At 41.3% G+C, this 20,929-nt stretch overlaps 1 protein-coding gene across 4 annotated transcripts in view; it reads right to left on the bottom strand.

Annotated features, from left to right (window-relative positions):
- Positions 1-20,929, bottom strand: part of NCF4 (neutrophil cytosolic factor 4) — a 709,063-nt gene that overhangs the window by 59,804 nt on the left and 628,330 nt on the right. The window lies entirely within an intron of this gene.

Raw genomic sequence — 20,929 nt, forward strand, 5'->3', positions numbered from 1 at the left:
GTAATTTTTGTTCAGCCCTGTTGGTATAGTCTGGGAAAAAGACATGTAAATCAATGGAGTGGTTTAGATTTGCCTCCGATAACACTTTTGGTAGGAAGGAAGGGTTTGTTCTGAGAGTTACCCTGTCTTTATGAAAAACCAAATAAGGAGGACGGACAGACAAGGCTTGAAGTTCCGATACCCTTCTGGCAGATGTTATAGCTACTAAAAACAGCATTTTCCAAGAAAGAAGTTTGAGGGAGCAAGAAGCTGCAGGTTCAAAAGGGGGCAGAATTAGTGAAGTTAGAACTAAATTCAAATCCCATTGTGGGGGTGGATCTTTGACTGGAGGTCTAAGCAAAAAGATGCCCTTGAGAAAGGCTTTACAGAGTTTGTGGGACATAATATTTGCTTCTGAGAGTCCAACATGAAAATTAGCAATGGCCGCTAATTGTACCCTGATAGTGGCCGATGATGACCCTGAATGAAAAAGCTCCGCCAGAAAGTCCAGAACCTCATGAATGGGTGCATGGAAAGGATCTAAGGACCTAGTTTGTGCCCAGTGTGAAAAACGCTTCTATTTACTCGCATAAGTCTGCCTAGTATTGGACTTATGGGAGGCCAGAATGATATCACTAACAGGAGGAGAAATAAGGGGAAGCCTGGCTATGGCTGGAAGTGGAGCAACCAAGCTGTGAGGTTGATGGAATGTAGAGACTGATGCAGCTTGCCCGTGAGGTGGGTCAACAGATGCCAAGGCTGTTCCAGTAGGTATTTGTGCAGGAACGGGAACCAAACTTGTCGAGGCCAAAAAGAGGCAATGAGGATCATTTTGGATCTCAATGCAGTTGTTTTCTGAATTAATTGCGGGATCAACGGAAAAGGAGGAAAGGCATAAAGAAGACCCCGGGGCCAAACGTGAACAAGAGCGTCTCTGAGGGGTTGGCCTGGCAGAGGAAAAAGTGTGAAGAAGTCGAGGCACTTGCTGTTTTGGGGAGTTGCGAAAAGGTCGCAGCAAGGCTGGCCCCACTTCCGAAAAATTCAGTCTGCTACCACTTGATTTAGAGACCACTTGTGAGGCATGAGGATAGTTCTGCTCAATCTGTCTACTATGATGTTGGACTTTCCGGGGATGTGCGTTGCTATCAGAAACCGTCGAGATGAAATCGCCCATTGCCAATGTCTGAGTGCTTCTTGACAGAGGGGATAGGACCTTGTTCCGCCCTGCTTGTTTATGTACCACACCACAGACATATTGTCTGTTTGAATTGCTATAGTCCCCGTGGGAAGAGAGCTCTGAAGGGCTTGCAACGTCAAAAGCACCGCCGTCATCTCCAGGACATTTATGTGCAGGTGGCATTCTGACTGTTGCCAAGTGCCCTGGACCGTCCTGCCCTGATAATGCCCCCCCCACCCGATCAGGGAGGCATCCGTTGTGACAGTGGCAACTGGAGGGGGGTGAACAAATGGTCTGCCCTGAAAAAGCTGAGGGGAAACCATCCACCAGGAGAGATGTTTCTTGCAAGATGGGGTTATCAAAATGTTGTGGGTCATTGGTAGCTGTTGAAAGGACCACTGAGAAAACAGCATCCACTGAAGGAGCCTCATGTGGAAGCGGGCTAATGGAAGTAGAAGAATCGCCGCCACCATGAGGCCCAACACTTTCAATACTAGCTTGACCTGAACTTTGTTGGGCTGAAACAGGGGCTGAACATTCCTCCTTATGTCTGTCACTCTCTGAGGTGGTAATGTTGCAGACATTTCTGTGGTGTTTAATACGGCGCCTATAAAGTTTATACATTGACAAGGCGACAAGGAGGACTTTGCAAAATTTGTAGAAATACCCAGACTGTTGCAAAGTTGAATAGTGTAATCCCTGGCCATTATAAGATCCTGTTTGGTGGTAGCGGAAATGAGCCAGTCGTCTAAGTATGGCAACACCTGGAATCCTTTCTGTCTCAGGTGAGCCGTGACCACTGCCAAACATTTGGTGAACACCCGGGGGGCTGTGGTGAGACCAAAGGGCAGGGCCCTGAATTGAAAATGACTGACTCCCAGCCGGAAGCGGAGAAACCTCCTGGAGCGCCTGTGTATCTTTATATGGTAGTACGCATCCTGGAGGTCTAATGAGCACATCCGGTTGTCTCTGCCCAAAAAGGGTAGAATGGACTGCAGTGTTACCATCCGAAATTTTGTCTTTAGTACAGAGTTGTTTAACCTGCTGAGGTCTAAAATGGGTCTCCATTCTCCTGTCTTTTTTGGTACCAAAAAGAATGTGGAGTAAATTCCAGATCCTAGCTGATCTGCTGGGACTGCCTGGATGACTCTTTTTTCTAACAGCTTTTTTATTTCTAGCTGAGCCTGACCCCTTTGTGCGGGTGGTACGTCTCTGGTAGGGGTTTTGGCGGTTGTACCGGAGGGAAAGTGAAAGGGATTTTGTAACCCTCGGATATGATCTTCTGTACCCATGTGTCTTGGGAGAGGGCTTGCCAGGCTTCCGGGTACAGAGATAATCTTCCCCCGACTGCCTCCGAAGGCGAACAGTCGGGCAGCTTCTCAGGGATGCTGAAAGGGTTGGTCAGGAAAAGATTCCCTAGAGCCCTGGTTCTGAGGACCCCCTCTGCCCCTGGGGTGGCGTCTGTTATTATTTCCCCCTCTGCCTCTAGGGGGAAATTCACCACGTGTGGCAGGCGCGACTCCCTGAGGTTTGCAGAACCACATCTTTCCTCCCTTCTGTCCCTTAGGATAAGGTCTAGAAGGCGTGGAAAAACGGACTCCCATGGCAGAGAGAGTCTTACATCTTGCTCGCATCTGGTGAGGGTATTCTTCACCTGAGGTCCGAACAATTCCGAACCGTCAAAGGGGGTGTTGGTGAAGGACGCCTTGAAGGGATCGGCAAAGTTACAGAGTCGCATCCAAGAGTGATGTCTCAACGCAACGCCTGTGCCAGCGGCCCTACTCGCTCCATCGGCTGCATAAGAGATGAGCCGCATGGAGGAGTTAACAATGGAGTTCTGGGTAGCCAGCTGAGAGTTTATTTTGTCCTTAAACCCCGCAGCAGAAGGATCCTGTACCGTTTCACCCAGCTCTTTGAGCAAGTCTTTCTGAAGGCGGGTGAAATGACATAAATAGTTCAGCAATCGCATAGAAAATGTCGCTGAAGCAAAGGTCTGCTTGCCGTACCTGTCCATGGTCCTGGACTCTTTGTTAGGAGAATGAACAGATACAGAAGGATCAGCCAATTCCTTCTTAGTGGCTGCTGCTACCACCATAGCATCAACTGAAACACCTTTGGTGAGAAAGGATTTGTCATCTGGTGCAGAAATAAATTTAGAAGGCCTCCTAGGGGTAGGTTCCATTGAATCAGGAGCTGCCCACGCCTTTCTAGCCACTACCTCCATTAGTGGGTCGAAAGGGGGAGACACACAGAAGGTGGAAGGGCGAGATCCAAAGGCTTCAAGGTAAACCAACTCATCCTCGGAAGGTTTGAGAGTGGACCAATTTCCCCTCTGTCTTAGGATTTCCAGGATGTCTGAAAAGGAGACATCCTTAGAGGGGGATCTGGGGGAACCTTCCGACTCATCCAAGTCGGTGTCCGACGTGTGCTTCCTCTTGCACTTTCTTTTCCTAGGGGGTTCCCCTGAAACTTCAGGGGAGCCCTCGGAAGAGGAGGAGACACCCAAGGTGGGTACCCTACGCTTTGGATCTCTGCTGTCAGGTGTAAGAGGATGGCCAGAGACCGTAACAGGCACTACAGAGGGAGGAGCTGCAGAACTTAACCTTGGAGTGGACACTGGGTCCAGCACACTCCTCATCACCTCGAAGGCTCCCCTATCAGATACCAAAGGTAGCACCGGCTCCGAAGAGACCGGAACCGACAGAGAAGGCTCCAAGAATGATGTCGGGGCCAAACTAACCAGAGCCGAAGCTCCAAGAGGGAGAGCAGGGTCGGACAAGGGTCCGATGCCACTCGCCCCCTCGGAGCCGACAATGGAGTCTCGGCACCCGGACCTCTCCACGGATGGAACCAATGAAGAGGTCATAGCCGACGACACCGGAGCCGAAGGAGGAAGTATCGGCTCCGACGTGGGCAAGGTCACGGTTCCGACAAACTCCAGCTCCGAGCTCGAGAGATGAGTCGGAGGAGGAATGGATAGCTGTATCGAAGGAGCCACAATCTGGTGAGATGGGCTCTGGAGCTTTTGGGCCAGCGCCTGAGATTTTATGAGTCTACTGACCACCTTCTCGATGTCATGGTCGGACAGCCTGGATGACCTCGATGAATGAGTCCTATGACTCCGCTCCGATAGGAGAGGGGACCTCGGAGCCGATCTGACGGACTCTAGCGAAGGGGACCTAGAGCGCTTGCACGCTGGGGTCGACTCCGATGATGGTTTCGAAGTGGAAACCACTTTGCTCGCCTCGGAGCCAGCCGGAACCAAGGTCGGAGCCGTCTCGATAATGCCAGCCGTCGGCTCAGAAGCTGGAGCCAAGGGTTTGGCGGTTTTTGACAACTTCCCCGAGCCAGACTTGGATGGGGAGTCATCAGGCTTTAACAAGCCCCTTAGGATGAGCTTGTTGCGCCTTTCCTGCAGGACTCTTGAACTAAATCCGTGACAAACGGAACAAGAGTCCTGCAGGTGTAAAGGCCCCAAGCAATAGACACAAGAAGCGTGACCGTCTGTCAGAGACATTTTCTGACAGCACGAGTCACACTTCTTGAATCCCGAAACCTTAGGGTCCTTTGACATCCTGACAAAAAATAAAAAGGAACACAGTCAGTCCACCCACACACACTTATTTAAGTTAAGGAGAACTGACTAAAAACCCACACACACACTGAAAGGGGTGGGGGAAAACTAAGGAAAAGCCCGTAGGCCTAAGATAAAAAACTAACTAAAGAAAGGGAAAAAGGGCTACCGAAAAGGGTAAGGCAGTTAGAAGGGACCTAAAGAAGGGTAACTAACTGGAAAAAAACTACTGAGACTGAATATATATCTGAAAAAGCACTTACTGACCAGAGCCGGTAAAAACAGACTACCTAGCAGCGAAGCGGCAAACGAGATCTGGGGAGTTAGCGCATGGTATTGTGGGATATAGGGCTGCCTCGAGCCGGTAAAAATAGCTCTCGAGCTATAGTATAGGCTGAGTCGGAGCCGAGGATCGGCTCCGAACCCATCCAGCAAGAATGAAGGCGAGAATGACAACTTAAGATCGCTAATTTATTTTTAACAAATTCTAGTTTTATGACATTTAACATTTTCCTAAACTTTGTTGCAAGTAATCTTGAAATAATTTTCAGACATATTCACAACAGAGAATGTCATACAGTAGAATATGGCCTTAGTAACTAAGGGTATCAGAAAATTTCCAAGAAAATGTAAAATCTATTTTCAACTTACCTCCGTATTTGACCCTTAAAAGTTTTTCAAAAAGGACAGATAGCAACTATTATTGTAGAGCACTAGATCTATTCTAGTATGAGTAATAATGTACACTTGGTCTCCAGTACTGCCATGAAGTGTGATATAAAACATAAGTACATATTAGCTTTATCAAAAGAAAGCAGAAATGAAAGTCTTACCAGAATGGCCATACAAAATATATTTTTACATAATGGTAATCCATCACAAAGAAATTCTTGATAATAAGCATAAAAAAAGAAGTTATGTTCTTACCATAACGTTACATCTGAGTAGTAGACTTCATTCTTCTGCACATATGGGTATACGGATCCGAGCCGGCAAAAACTTTTCAAGCATCAGCTCCGAGCTCCAAGCTCCTCCCCTATCTCTATTACCTCACTTCCTCCTATCCAGCCCCAGATCGAGTTTGCTGTCACTAAAAAGGGACATAACCAAAAACCCTAAACAGGATAACCTGAAGAGTGAGGGGATGGAGGGAGGGAAAGTGCAGAAGAATGAAGTCTACTACTCAGATAGAACGTTATGGTAAGAACGTAACTTCTTTATCTGAAGTAGTTGACTTCATTCATTCTGCACATATGGGACAGAGTCCCCAGCTACCAGAATTCTTGGGAGGCCCTTATGGAAGGATATTTCTGAGCACCGCAGAGCCAAAGGATGCTCTCTCTCTAGAAATAAGATCCAATTTGTAATGAGAGATGAATGTGTGCGAATTTGCCCAAGTCGCTGCTGCACAAATATCATCTAATGAAACTCTCGACCAGAAAGCTGCAGAAGTGGCCATAGCTCTAGCAGAATGAGCCTTCAATACACCAGGAGGAGATAACCCTTTGTCCTTATAGACCTGCGCAATACACAGCATGATCCACCTTGCTAAGGACACTTTCGAAACTGCTTTGCCCAAAAATGGTTTAGAAAAAGAGACAAAGAATTGATCCGACTTCTGGAAGGGTTTAGTCCTATGGAGGTAAAAACAAAGCTGTCTATGGACATCCAACAAATGAAGCTTACGTTCACCTCTATTCTGGAAATTTGGGAAGAAGACTGGCAAATTTATGGATTGATTAATATTGGCTGCTGAAGACACTTTGGGAAGAAAAGAAGGGTTCGTGTGCAACAAAACCCTATCCTTGTGAAAAACCAAATAGGGGACAAGGAGGATAATGCCTGCAACTCAGAAACTCTCTTAGCCGAAGTGATGGCGACCAAGAATGCTGTCTTCCATGACAAGAACGTCATCAGAACTGAACCGGCTGGCTTGAAAGGGGGAAAGGTCAAGGCCTGAAGGACTAAAGTCAAATCCCAGGGGGGCACTGTTTCTTTAACTGGAGTTCGCAATAAAAAAGTGCCCTTCAGGAAGGCTTTACAGAGTTTGGCCGAAGCCAGAGCAACCTTATTTTCACCCACATGAAAATTAGAGATGGCAGCCAGTTGAACCTTGATGATGGAAGCACTAGAGCCTGACCGAAAAAGATCTGCCAAAAAATCCAGTATGACCGGAACAGGGGCTGTAATCTGGTTCTGATTGCACTGAGAGGCCCAAACGCAAAAACGTTTCTACTTGCTATTGTACAGTTTCCTAGTGGAGGCCTTAAGAGAAGCTACCAGAATATTCTTAACAGGAGATGAAAGTCTGGGAGTCCTGATGATCATGGGAACTGGAGCAGCCAAGCCGTCAGCTTGAGACTGTCCAGGTTGGGCAGGGGCAAGCCCGACGGATGAGTAATTAGATCTGGACATAGATCTAGAGCCCATGGAGGGGCCAACAAGCGAGACCATATGAAGGGAAACCACACTTGACGCGGCCAGAAGGGAGCTATGAGAATGACTTTGCACTGCAGCCGGCAAGCTCTCTGAAGGAACTTCAGAATCATAGGTAATGGGGGATAAGCATACAGTAGCCTGGGAGGCCAAGCATGGACTAGAGCGTCCCTGGGGGCATCCCCCAGAGGGGGGATCAGAGCGAAGAATTTGCTGCACTTCGCATTGGAAGGAGATGCGAAGAGATTGCAGAAAGGTTGACCCCAAACATGGAAGATCTTCTCCACCACTGATTGTTTCAGGGACCACTCATAGGGAAGAAGGATAGACCTGCTGAGACTGTCTGCCAGAATGTTGGAGCATCCCGGGATATGCGTTGCTATGAGAAACTGGCTGGTGGATATGGCCCACTCCCAAACTCCCATGGCCTCGTGACAAAGGGGGTAGGATCGGGTCCCTCCCTGTTTTTTTATATACCAGACTACAGACATGTTGTCTGATTGAATGGCTATTGTCCCCAGAGGAAGGACCGGGTGGAAGGCTCTCAATGCTAACAAAATTGCTCACATTTCCAGGACATTGATGTGTAGCTTGGTCTCTGGAGGGGACCACATGCCTTGGACAATTCTTCCCAGGAAGTGCCCCCCCCAACCGAGCTGGGAAGCGTCCGTGGTCACCGTGGCTTGAGCCTGAGGGGCTAGAAAGCTGTGCCCTGCAAATATGTCCACAGAGTGAAGCTACCACAGGAGTGCCATTCTGCATGCCCGATTGATACGGATGTGGAAACTCATCGGAAGGTCTAGCCAGGACCATTGGACTGCCAGATTCCACTGAAGGACTCTCATGTGAAGACGTGCAAGAGGGAGTATAGAGATTGCTGCTGCCATGGAACCCAGGGCCCTGAGAACATCGGCTGCTGTGACGACCGCGTGATCCAAGATCACGGAAACATGGAGTCTGAGATTCGCTATCCTTTCCGGGGTGAGAAAAATCTTTGACTGAACTGAATCCAACCGAGCCCCGATGAAATCTATGATTTGAACCGGAGTCAGGTGGGACTTGTTGAGGTTGATCGAGATGCCTAACTTGTGAGCCAGACCAAGCAAGTAGTGTAGGGCATGATACAGGAGATGCTTGGTGGATGTAAGGGAGGAAAAAGGGAAGGAATTCACACTCAACAAATAGCAAAAAGTACCAAAAACCTTACCACCTAGCTAAGAGCTCAGAGACCACGATGCTGACTCACAGAGCGGCAAGCGAGATCTGGGGCTAGATAGGAGGAAGTGAGGTAATATAGGTAGGGGAGGAGCTTGGAGCTGATGCTTGAAAAGTTTTCGCCGGCTCGGATCCGAATCGGATCCGTATACCCATATGTGCAGAATGAAGTCAACTACTTCAGATTGTACAGTTAACCATAACTCTGTCCTAAACCAAATCAGCAGAATGCTTTTTACTATACTTTCATGCTCAAATTCCTGCCTGAAAGTCAAATATTTAACACAAAAAAACAGAAATGTAACAAAAGAATCAAAAGAGCATTATTCAAAGTATAAATGCAGTTATTTAGAAAATCCAGAACAACCTCCTAGTAACTGATTTGTGCAGTAGGAAATCCTACTATACCTCTAGATGGAAGGATTTACCCCCTCACCTCCCTTACTCAAATATACTAACACAATGGTCATACAACAGTGCGGAAAAGGCAAAGACCACTTACAATAAAAGCCCATGCCACTCCATTATACACGCGGTGCAACAACAAACTATAGAAAATAGAACTGCAGTAGCAATCTGGCATACCATAAAACAAAGAAAAATGTTAAGTTACGTACATTAGATTTCTCTGGTCTCTGTGTGGACACTGGAACACCAGGACTAGTGTATTTGGTACCCCCTCTGGTGATGGCAACAAAATCCTCAGAAGATTAAGCTTTTTCTCACCCATAATTCACCCTGCTGTCAGTCCTCCAGATCCAGTGTGCCTGATATAGACAAAAAAACTCACAATTAGGAAAGTACAACCTTTAACACAACCCCCAAATGTTCTCCACTACATCTCTGAGGCAAGAACAGTTTGGAGGGGGGTGGTGGCCAGGTTGTTCCAGTGTACTGACAGAGACAAGAGAAATTCAAGTTTCCTGTAAGTACATAGCTTACTTATATCTCAAGTCCTGTATGGATACAAGAACGGCAGGACAAAAGCATTAAACACTGGTGGTCTACACCAGTAAGCCTTTCTAAATGGTAGTTTCAAAAGAACCCTTCATCCTAGAAGTAGAGTCCAGGCTATAATGTCTAGAAAAGATATAAAAGGAGGACCAAGTAGCTGCTTCTATAATATCCTAAAGTGTAAGATTAGGAGAAAGGCTGTGGTTGTGGCTTGAGCCGTAACAAAGAGCACTTTAGGGGCACCAGCAAATTCTTGTCTGTTGGATCATAACCAAATGAAATACAATCAGTAATTCATTTAGCCAGTGTAGTCTTGGAGATCTAGTGGCCCAGCTTAGCTGTTGAAAAACAAAATGCTGTTCATCTTTCCTGACAGCTTTAGAATGGTCCAGACAGAAATTCAGTTGTCTGTGAACATCTAGGCAGTGCAATGCATATTACCCTTTATCAGTGTACTTTAGGGAAAAAAAAGGTAAAAGAATATACTGATTCAGATTAGTCTGACAGGGCACTTTGGTAAGAAAGAACGTTTGGTCTTAAGAGAAACTCTGTCCTAATGGAGGACAATATACATAAATTGTGACAACAAGGTTTGCAACTCTGAAACTCATCTTGTTGAAGAGATAGCCAGAAAGGCTGTCTTTCAAGAAACAAGCTTAACATCGGCCGAGCTAGCTGGTTCAAAGGGAGGTTTCATTAGAAATTCCAACATGAAACTCAAATCTAATGTAGGTGTCTGTAGTTAGTGGAGGCCTTGAATGGAAGTCACCGTTAATGAAGGCTTTTCCAGTCCACAGCAAGGGGAACCATGTCTGGCAAAGTAAGAATGGAGCTATGAGAATATGCACGAGTCTCAAGTTTAACGTAAATGACAGAAGGCAGAAAGGATTCATGGGGGGCCAATTGTGGGAGAAAGCGTTCCTTGATGACTGTCCTTCTATAGGGATTATGCTGAAAAAGGAAATGGCATTTAGCACTGAATGGAGAAGTAAAATGATTGCAACAAGATTGTCCTCATTTCTTGAATATGTCATTCAATGTTTTGGTATTTAGAGACCATTCCTGGAGTGGCAGGATCTGCCTCAATAATGATGGATGTCCCTGGTATATGCATTGCTCACAGAAAGTGATGCAAGGCTAGTGCCCTCTCCACACACACTCATAGCTTCTCTGCACATGGTGTAGGATTGGGTTCTACCTTACTTGTTGATGTACCATACCACTGCCATGTAGACTGTATGGCAATTGCATATTGAGGAAGCATGTTCTGAAATTCTTGCAACACTGGGATGACTACTCTCATCATGAGAATGCTAATGTGCAAGTAGGCCTCTTCCATGGTCCACAAACTTTGTATTGTCTTTTATATGATTTTGTATGGTCTTTTACATGAAGTGCCCCCATCCTACCCAAGGAATAACACATCCGTGTTTACGGTTACTTTCATAAGCGGTTTGGTAAATGGAGTTCTGACTAACAGATTCCAAGGACTGGTCCACCACTGTAAGTGTACGCTCCTCTTGACAGCATTCAATAAGATGACTGTTTAACAGTGGCTGGTAAAGTTGATCCCATTAAGTCTGCCGTATCCATTGTAAGATTTTCATTTTGAGCCTGGCCTGTGGTACCATTTGGATGGAGGTGACCATCTACCCCAAAACCTTTAGGATGCTTGCTGCTGAACAACTGTCCTGTAATTATCAACTGTATCACTTCTTGTACTATCTCTGTAACCCTCTCTGTTGAGAAAGTATTACCAGTTACTTCAATGTACTGATGTGACAGCCTAAGAATGCCAAGTCATGAACAGGTAGAGACTGGATTTGAACAAGCAGATGACAATCCGGAAAAACTGACAGATCTAGAGCAAGAACTACACTGCATCCACTAACTGCTTCTGTGATGTAGCTGTCTGGAGGCACTTGTCCACGTATGGGAAACTCCATATTCCCAGAAGTCACACATGCTTCAACTGGAGCCATGCAGGTGGGTGGGCTTTGGTGAGACAAAATGGTAGGGCCTGTAATTGAGAAAGATTGGTTCCCATCTGGAAGCAAAGATACTTCCTGGATAACCGATCTATTTTTATGTAACTCTTTTAACTATCACTGAAATGAAGAAAAGGCTGGCTGAATGTGAGATTACACAAGAAGAGATGTTTAAAAAAATAATAGATTGGAAGACACAGCATGGAGGGAAAACCTGAGATTTTTCTGCTGTACCCGAGAAGATGGAAGGAACAGACTGTATTAATTTTATGAAAGCACAAATAAGCAACTGGACTAGTATTCCACAACAGGAACTGTTACTTGAAAGGGCACATCGTGTGTATGCTCCAAACCTGAATATGAAAGAACAACCTAGACCTCTAATAGTAAAGACGCAATCTTACCAGCAGAAGGAGCTGATTCTGACAAAACTGTGGCAGAAGGACAGAGTACTTAAAGTGGGATATAGCAGTGTTTGTGCAGAATGACTACTCATTGTACACCAGGCAGAAGAGGAGTAAATATATTCCATTATTCAGGGAATGTCGAGAAGAAGGCATGAGACTCAAACTGCTGTATCCAGCTATCTTCAACATATTTTTCCCTGGAGGAACAAAATCATTTTTTGATGAAGTACATGCTAAGGAAGAAATACAAAAGTTTGTCAAACAAAAAGTAAGATGTGAAAGAGAAGAAGATTCTGCATCTTGTTCTTCTGGTAATAAAGAACACAGAGACAGACTGTGCCAGTGAAACCTTTCCCAGTGTTTTAATGGAAAATGCTTGAGAGGAGAAAAAAAGCACAGAAGTTGACTAGAAGAATCAAGAGTACATTGGAAATGAAGCAGAGACAGTGTGTGGGAGATGGAGATGAACAGGAATAGAACAAGAAAATCTGGAAATATTGGTCTTTCGTGGACTTTGTTAAACTTGTAGGAGACTCAAATGCATATGCCCTACTTCATGTCATGAATGTTTGGAGAATAAAATCAGTAACTTGGAAATGAACAAATGTGGGATTATAAAGCAATAATTATATTTGTGAAACATGACAGAACAAGAAAATCTGGAAATATTGGACTTTTTTGGGCTTTGTTAAACTTACAGAGGACTCTAAAGCATATGCACTATTGATGTCATTAACGTTTGGAAAAATAGGAGAGGGGAAATTAGGGAGAAAATTAAATGTTAAGTAAAACATTTTTAATGTACTATTTTGATAGTGCATTATTTTATTTGCATATTATAAAGTAACATTTTCAGTTATTTTTAAGTGTAATGGGGATACTAATGTAAATAGGTGCTCCTGTTTTTATTTTCTTTCCCCCTTCTCCTTGTTCAGTTTCAAGAAATGTAGTCACTGCAATTAAAAATTCTGGTTAAAAAACCATGACAAAAAAATGTGTGTGCCTTTTGTCATTCTTGCATAGGGGAATTACTAGGTTAAGGCAATTAGCTTAATCTAGCAACAAGTTTTAAGAAAAAACAAGTAAATGAAAAAAGAATACTGAATTGTATAAGGCTTTTTTTTAGTAAACAAAGGTATGCTTGGCAGTTTTATGTCTGGTTTTTATGTCTCTAGTAGATGACCTGATAAAGAGCAATGGCTTAGAGAAGATGTTTTCTGAAATCTTTCAAGTGTTTTCCCAGCTGATAGAGCTATAAAGATAAGACAAACCTAGACAACACTTAATAGAACCTTTCTATTGGGTTTCTTAAATGTGAGTGTGTGGCTGTCAGTTTGGAACTTTTGTTACTAATAGGAGGGTAAAACTTTAATATTTGAAGATGTACACAGTTTTGTGTGTTATTATTAAGTTAATAGCTTTTAGGGGGTATTGAGGATGTGTCTGTATTTTTGTTTGAGGGTTTTCAATAAAACAAAATGGAAATGACAAGAAACAACTGTATAAAATATTAACCTGTCAAACAGTACATGCACATAACACAAAAGCTACAACTAGACATTTAACAAAAAAGCTGTTATACATAATAGGTGGGAATAATACTTTTTCAGGAATAGGATGCTTTCTGTAAAGTCTTTAAATGTTAATGGTCTCACAGATAAATACAAAAAAGAAAAAGTGGTGAACCATATTAAAAATGTAGAGTGCAAATAGCTATGCTACAAGAGACACACTTGGAAAGAAATGAACATGTGAATTTGATATAGAAATATTTTCAATTTGGTTATTCAGCGAAATACCTGGAGCAAAGGAAGACAGAAGTATTTATATTAATTGCAAGAGGAGCTCCAATAGTGATAGAAGAGGATAAAAAAGACAATAATGGTAGATTTGTAGTACTAAGGAGCTACTGGCAAGGGATGAAGATTACACAGAAATGTAGTTACATTTAACCAAAAACTGCTATGATGGAGGAATTCTGGGAGAAATAATCATCTTTCAGCAAGGAATATTACTTATAGGTGCTGATTGGAATTCAATTTGCAACAGTGAAGATGTGTCTAGGTAGGCCAGAAGGGGAAAATATAATAAAGGAAGGGTAGACTTTTAAATAAATTTATGAAAATATTTAGCATGGAAGATGTAAATTCAATATTTGGAGTTCGGAGTGAATTTATATATTATTCCCCAAGATACAAAAATTGGGCTAGGCCACACAGAATTTACATTTCACAGGAACATGTGCATTTATTTGAAGGTCTTAATATGCACCCAATAACTGTTTCAGATTATGCACCAATAATAACTAAAATAAAAGCACAGGGTAATGAAATGAAAATAAGACACTGGTGCTTTCCCACCCATCTGTTGAAAAGAGAGGAATTTAAGGAATGGGTAGTGGAAAATATTCAGGCGCTATTAGAGAAGATAGAAATTTCTTCCAAAAATATAGCTAGGGAGTGGGATAAAATAAAGTGGAGTTTAAAAATAGGGTGAAAATAAAAGAAAGGGAGATATGGTTAAGAAGTAACAAGAATTATTAAGAGGGACTGACAAATGTTAAGTATTGCAAAATAGGGGGAATCTCACAAAACAAGAAGAGGAACAACTGCAGAATGCTAAACAGAAAATAAGGGATTACCTCAATAATATACATGAGTTTAGAAAGCTTGCTGTTAAGCAACTGTTTTTTGATAATAACTCTAGAGCACAAAAAATCTTTTAGCATAACAACTTAGGCAGCAGAAAGTAGAAAGGGCTATTATCAAGCTTAGAGCCTATAACATGGAAGATAACAAAAGATCCTCTAGAAGTATTAGAAATATTTCAGAAATTCTGTGAAACTGTGTAAAGCAGAGAAACATGGAAATCAAGAAAAGGTACAAATGGAAATGTTTAAATAAGAATTAAATATGCCAAGGTTACAGGTAAAGGAAGCTCAATTACTAATAGGATAGGAGGAGATAACATAAAAATGGTGATGTACAACCAATCTACAGGAAAGTCCCCAGGAATAGATTAGATTTCTATGGAAGTCTGGAAGCTAGGAGGGAAAAACAGATACAGATCTGGAAGGTTTTGTTTAACAGTATTTGAAGAGGAAGAAAAATACCAACTTCCTGGAAGAAAGCTGTGCAGCTGTAATACCTACAAAGGGTAAAGATCCATCTGATCCAGCTTTATACAGTCCCATTTCGATACTACACTATTAGTATAAAGTATTTATGTCTATAATGGCTAAAAGAATGGCAAAAGTGATACCAAAATTGATAGATATGGATTAACGTGGTTTTGTGGAGGGGAGGAAAACATTTGACAACATTAACAGAACACTAATGATTCAGAGGGAAGCAGAATGTAAGAAGATACCACTGTTGTTGGTGGGTCTTGATGCAGAGAAAGCATTTGAAAGAGTAAGTTGGGACTTTATGAGCAGATCAATTGAAGCATTTGCATTCCCTGATAAAATTATATGGTTGATTTAGGATATATGAAGGATTGAAGGTGAAAAATGAAAGTGGGTGGGGTCCTCTCTGATAATTTCTGTTTGAGCAGAAAAAACAGGCAGGGATGCCCTCTCTCCCCTTTGTTATTTGCTTTATATTTAGAACCATTGGCAAAAAAAAAGTAAGGAACTCAGAAATTCAAGGATATAATTGGTATGGTAGTCAAGAAAAGCTAGCTCTATTTGCAGATGATATTAATTTATACCTGATAAAACCAGAAAGGGACATTACAGTGTTGTGGAACATTTTGAGACAGTTTCAAATATTTTCAGGATACAAAATTAATGAAGCTAAAAACAAAGGCAACAGTGGTAAATTATATACCCACACATGAATTGGTTCAGCAGTATCCATATTTATGGGAACATGATAAAATTAAGTATTAAGGAATATGGATTAAAAAAGATTTCAGTGTGGCAGCTAAGGATATGTGGGAAGAGACTTGACAAAAGATAATACAAAAACTGAGAAAATGTAAGCTCTGTTATATAGATATCGATAGTAAGATACAATCAGGTAAATGTGTTAGTCCATTTTGTCTTACACACAGGTCAGGCATATTGTTATCAACCATAGGAGAGGTTGTGGTGGATAGCAATTAACAAAGAGTTGAAGGTTTTATCTGGGAGAGGAAGATGCCAAGAGTCAAGTGGGATAAGTTGATTCTTCCAATAGAACAAGGAGGACTGGGATTACCTGATTTGAAGGGGTATTTTACAGCAACACCGTTAAGGCTCCTATATATAGTACAAGCAGAAAACTATAAATCAAGTGGAAAAGGATGATGATGAAACATGGGAGATGCTCAAGAAATAAGGAGAGACTGGGATTTTGGATGCAGACCTTTAAGAAGAATAACAAAAATCATTCAGAATATTATATTCATAAGGTAGCAGAAAGCATTCTAAGAACTAAGCAAACACCAGAATGGAGAAAGAAGATTCTACCGATAATGATGACCGTAATTAGTGATATAGACAACAGGCAACAGGGTGTTGGAATTTACTGGAGAACCATATCACTGAAACGACACTGGAGATGAAATAAAAGCCAAACCCTTTATTGTAATAATAGTTGAGCGATTTCATTTCCAATTGCCAAGGACCTTCTTCAGAACTACTAAAACATTTAAAAACACTTATTTAAATATTATCACATGCTCTCTGTCTAGCCTATGTTTGGAATACCCCAATCAACACTTATTTAAACTAATTAAACAATTTTAAACATCCATAAGCCTCAGTTTCAGAACAGAACTGATGGAAACTGAATCATTTGGCCCTGAGTAACTAGTAGCATCAGATCTTAATTGCCATTCCAATACCAGTTTGTTTAAATGATCTCCTGTAACAAAACCTCTCAAATCACTACTAACTTGATCCACCACCAAAAGCTTGAAATTATATTCTTTACACAACTGAATGTGTCTATAAAGAGCATTCATAGACCTACTGTTCCTTATAGCCAACATATGTTCACTTATCTTAGTTTTCAGCTTTCTACTAGTTTTTCCTATACAAAATGCAGGAAATCAGTATAATCAATCCTGGATTTTATATACAAGCTTCCTGGATGATATATTTATTTTACGGACAGATACTCAGTAGAAATTAGATGCAATTTTAAGTTATTTAAATAGAACATGTGAATTTTTAAAGTTCACTTGGAGTGTGAACACTGATAAGACTGTTTATTTAGACATAGAATTAACCAAAAAAATTGTCTAAGTCACATTTTATATCCAACATTGATAGGAAAAGCATCTTTTCAAACATGTAACTTCATTTCGAAAACTGGCATCCATTATATCAAAAGAAGGCAGTGGTTAAAGGACAGATGGTCCAGTTAGCCCGCGTAATATTTGAGTTTGATACCTTTATAAATGAAATAGAAATGCTTTTGAAGAGGGGCTACCCACTGGAATTCTTAATAAATATTACAAATGAAGTTTGTACAAAAAGGAAAAATGGGTACTAAGTGCCTATCTTGAATAATGAAAAAAATATATAAATAATGGGTTAAAAGCTATAATTGAATTTTGTGACAATAACAAAGATATAATAAATTTTATATAAGCACATATACAGTTGATAGTAAACCAATAGTGGAATGTCTCATTCGCAACTGAGACATTTTCAAGATGGATAGTTCATTATATGCTAAGATAGGGGGAGCCAAAATTAGTTTTCAGGAAGGGCAGTTCTTTTAAAGAATTTTTAGAATGCAATAAAGATTGCAACTATGAGCCCAATATTAAAAAGAAAGTAGAATGTTTAAATGTGAACATTGTGACCAATGCCCATACACTAGGACAATGGATAATTTTAAAATAAGAAATAATATGTACAAAATCACAAAACACTATACTTGTAATTCAGCACAAGTTGTGTATTTAGCCACCTGTGAACAATGTCCTGCATTTTACATAGGAAATACTAGTATAAAGCTGAAAACTAGGATAAGTGAACATATGTTGGATATAAGGAACAGTAGGTCTATGAATGCTATTTATAGACACATTCAAGTGTATAAAGAACATAATTTCAAGTTTTTGGTGGTAGATCAAATTAGTAGTGATTTGAGAGGTTTTGTTACAGGAGATCATTTAAACAAATGGGAATTAGAATGGCAATTAAGATCTGATGCCACTAGTTACCCAGGCTGAATGATTCAATTTCCATCAATTCTGTTCTGAAACTGAGGCATATGGATGCTTAATTAGTTTAAACAAGCATTGATTGGGGTATTCTAAGCACTGGCTAGACAAAGAACATGTGATAATATTTAAATAAGTGCTTTTATGCATTTTAGTAGTTCTGAAGAAGTTTCTTGGCAATTGGGAATGAAAGAGCTCAACTACCGTTAGAATAAAGCGTTTGGCTTTTATTTTGTCTCCAGTGTTGTTTCAGTGCTACAGGTTTGGTTTATATTAATTTGTCTTTTTCTGTGGAGTTCCAGTTTGTTTACGGTGAATTTAATGGTAAAAACTGACAAAGGAACCAAGGTATTGGGAGCAAATAACTAGAGAGGGAAATGTAACAGAATGGGAAGACATCAAGAACTTATGTGGACTGCAGGTTAGACATTGCCTTCCCCATCAAGGACTGATATTAGAGTATAGGCAAGGAGAAAAAAAAATAGGTTGGCCCTAAATGAAAGACAAGCACTGGTAGAGTTTTTAGTAGAATCTAGAACAGAAGTTGCTGTTAAGAAAGGAATAATTAGAAGAGCATATTAAATATTGCATGATAACTAAGAATCAATCAGAGGAGGCTAGAAAGGACTGGGAAGATAGATTGGATAAGCAATTCACAAAGAAACAATGGGGGATATAAGTATGTCTGCCAAATATGAAACAGAGTCTAGAAGATTTAGGATGTTTGCTTGGAAGTGTTTACATAGGTATTTTTATACCCCAAGTAGACTCCAAAGAAATTTTCCTCAGGTAGATGGCAAATGTTGGAAGTGTGATGGGGAAGAAAGAATAAACAGGAAACATATTTTCTGGGAGTGAAATGAGTTGGCAGACTTTAAAGATTCCCTGTAGACTTCTCTGTTGGAGATACTGGGTGAGCAAATTGATGTAACTAAGGAAATTATTTTTTTTAAGCTATGATACAGAACTGGAATTGCCTAGACATAGTAAGGCCTTGCTGAGTATAATTATGGTGTCTGTCAAAAAAGCAAACAGGGAACAAACAGGGAATATTAATTATACTAGCAAGCCTTGAGACAATCAGATAAAACACACAAGTTGTTTGACCAGTATTCAGCACAGCAGGAATAAGGGTGGGAGAAAAATAGCACTTTCAGCACAGATCAGAAGCCAGCAAATATATATATATCTAAATCAATCAAGAAAAAACAATTAGGATACTACAGAACTTTGAAAAGAAGGGCACAAAAATATACTTATGACTTTATATTTTGAATTATTTCAGTAGCACTCTCAGTCAGACCTCAAGGAGTTTCAAGCGATGAATGCAGAGGTAAAACATTGGGAATATTAATTATACTAGCAAACCTTGAGGCAATCAGATAAAACACACAAGTTGTTTGACCAGTATTTAACACAGCAGGAATAAGGGTGGGAGAAAAATAGAACTTTCAGCACAGATCAGAAGCCAGCAAATATATATATATATATATATATATATATATATATATATAAATCAGTCAAGCAAAAACAATTAGGATACTGCAGAACTTTGAAAATAAGTACCCAAAAATATACTTATCACTTTATATTTCGAATTGTTTCAGTAGCACTCTCAGTCAGAACTCAAGGAGTTTCAAGCAATGAATGCAGAGGTAACAAACAGGGAATATTAATTATACTAGCAAGCCTTGAGACAATCAGAATAAACACACACATTGTTTGACCAGTATTTAACACAGCATGAATAAGGGTGGGAGAAAAATAGCACTTTCAGCACAGACCAGAAGCCAGCAAATATATATATATCTAAATCAATCAAGCAAAAACAATTAAGATACTGCAGAACTTTGAAAAGAAGTGCCCAAAAATATAATTACCACTTTATATTTCAAATTGTTTCAGTAGCACTCTCAGTCAGAACTCAAGGAGTTTCAAGCAATGAATGCCAACTGGCTCACTGACAGAACTCACACTGTGAAAGTAGCAGACTCCAAATCTGACTTCAGACCAGTGACAAGGGTAGTACCACAGGGATCAGTCCTGGGTCCTCTCCTGTTTGTTATCTACTTCTCTGAAGTACAGGCTAACACAGAAGGTCTTTGGCTAACAAAGTTCGCAGATGACTGCGAACTAGGAGTCATAATCAAAACCCCTAACGATGTGGACATCCTACAAAAGGGCCTCACTGAGATAGCTGCCTGGTGTCAAAGCCATGGCCTCAAGCCAATGCCAAAAAGTGCACCCCTTTGGTAAAATCTCTGTACCTATGAACTACCACATAGGCTGTAGTCTACTTAACACCGAAAGTGTGATAAGAGACCTTGGGACACAGGTGGACAGTAGTCTCTCCTTTGATAATCACATCGCCACAGTAGTCAGGAAATCCTTCTACGTGGCACACCTCATCACAAAAGGTTTCTCATCCAGGAAAAAAATAGGTAATTGTTCCCCTCTACTCATCACTCATTAGACCCATTATAGAGTACAACGCCCCTTTTGGTATGTACCTCACAAGACATCTACAACAACTGGAAAGGCCCAGAAATATCTCACAAAGATGATTACCGGCCTCAAACAGATGCCCTATGCAGACCATCTCAAAAAACTCCTGCTTTACTCCGTCGCATATCACCTACTCAGAGGCAATCTCTGCCTAACATACAAAGCTAGGTCAAACCCAGAGCTGTTGGACATGCTCCACTTAAAAAATCCCAATCCCTCCGAGCTACACGCTCTAGGGACCTAAACCTATTTCACCACAATAAACAGAACATGCTGGCAGAATAGATTCCTGTCCCAGATACTCCCCATACTCTGGAACAAACTACCTATCTATATCGAACAAAGCTCCTCATTAGCACTCTTCAATAAAAATCTTGATAACTGGATCGGAAATAGGAAATTCACCCCGGGGATCACTTCTGTGGCTCTGCTCGACAGTGGCACAAGAAAATAATTTTCTTGTATGGCGAAAGCCAGGGAACCTTTTTGGCTAGGTTTATACAGGCCCTAGGGCCAATAGCCTAGTACCTAC

Source organism: Protopterus annectens, chromosome 1.part0, assembly GCF_019279795.1.
Source record: "Protopterus annectens isolate FY-2018-M chromosome 1.part0, PAN1.0, whole genome shotgun sequence".
Lineage (NCBI taxonomy): Eukaryota > Metazoa > Chordata > Ceratodontiformes > Protopteridae > Protopterus > Protopterus annectens.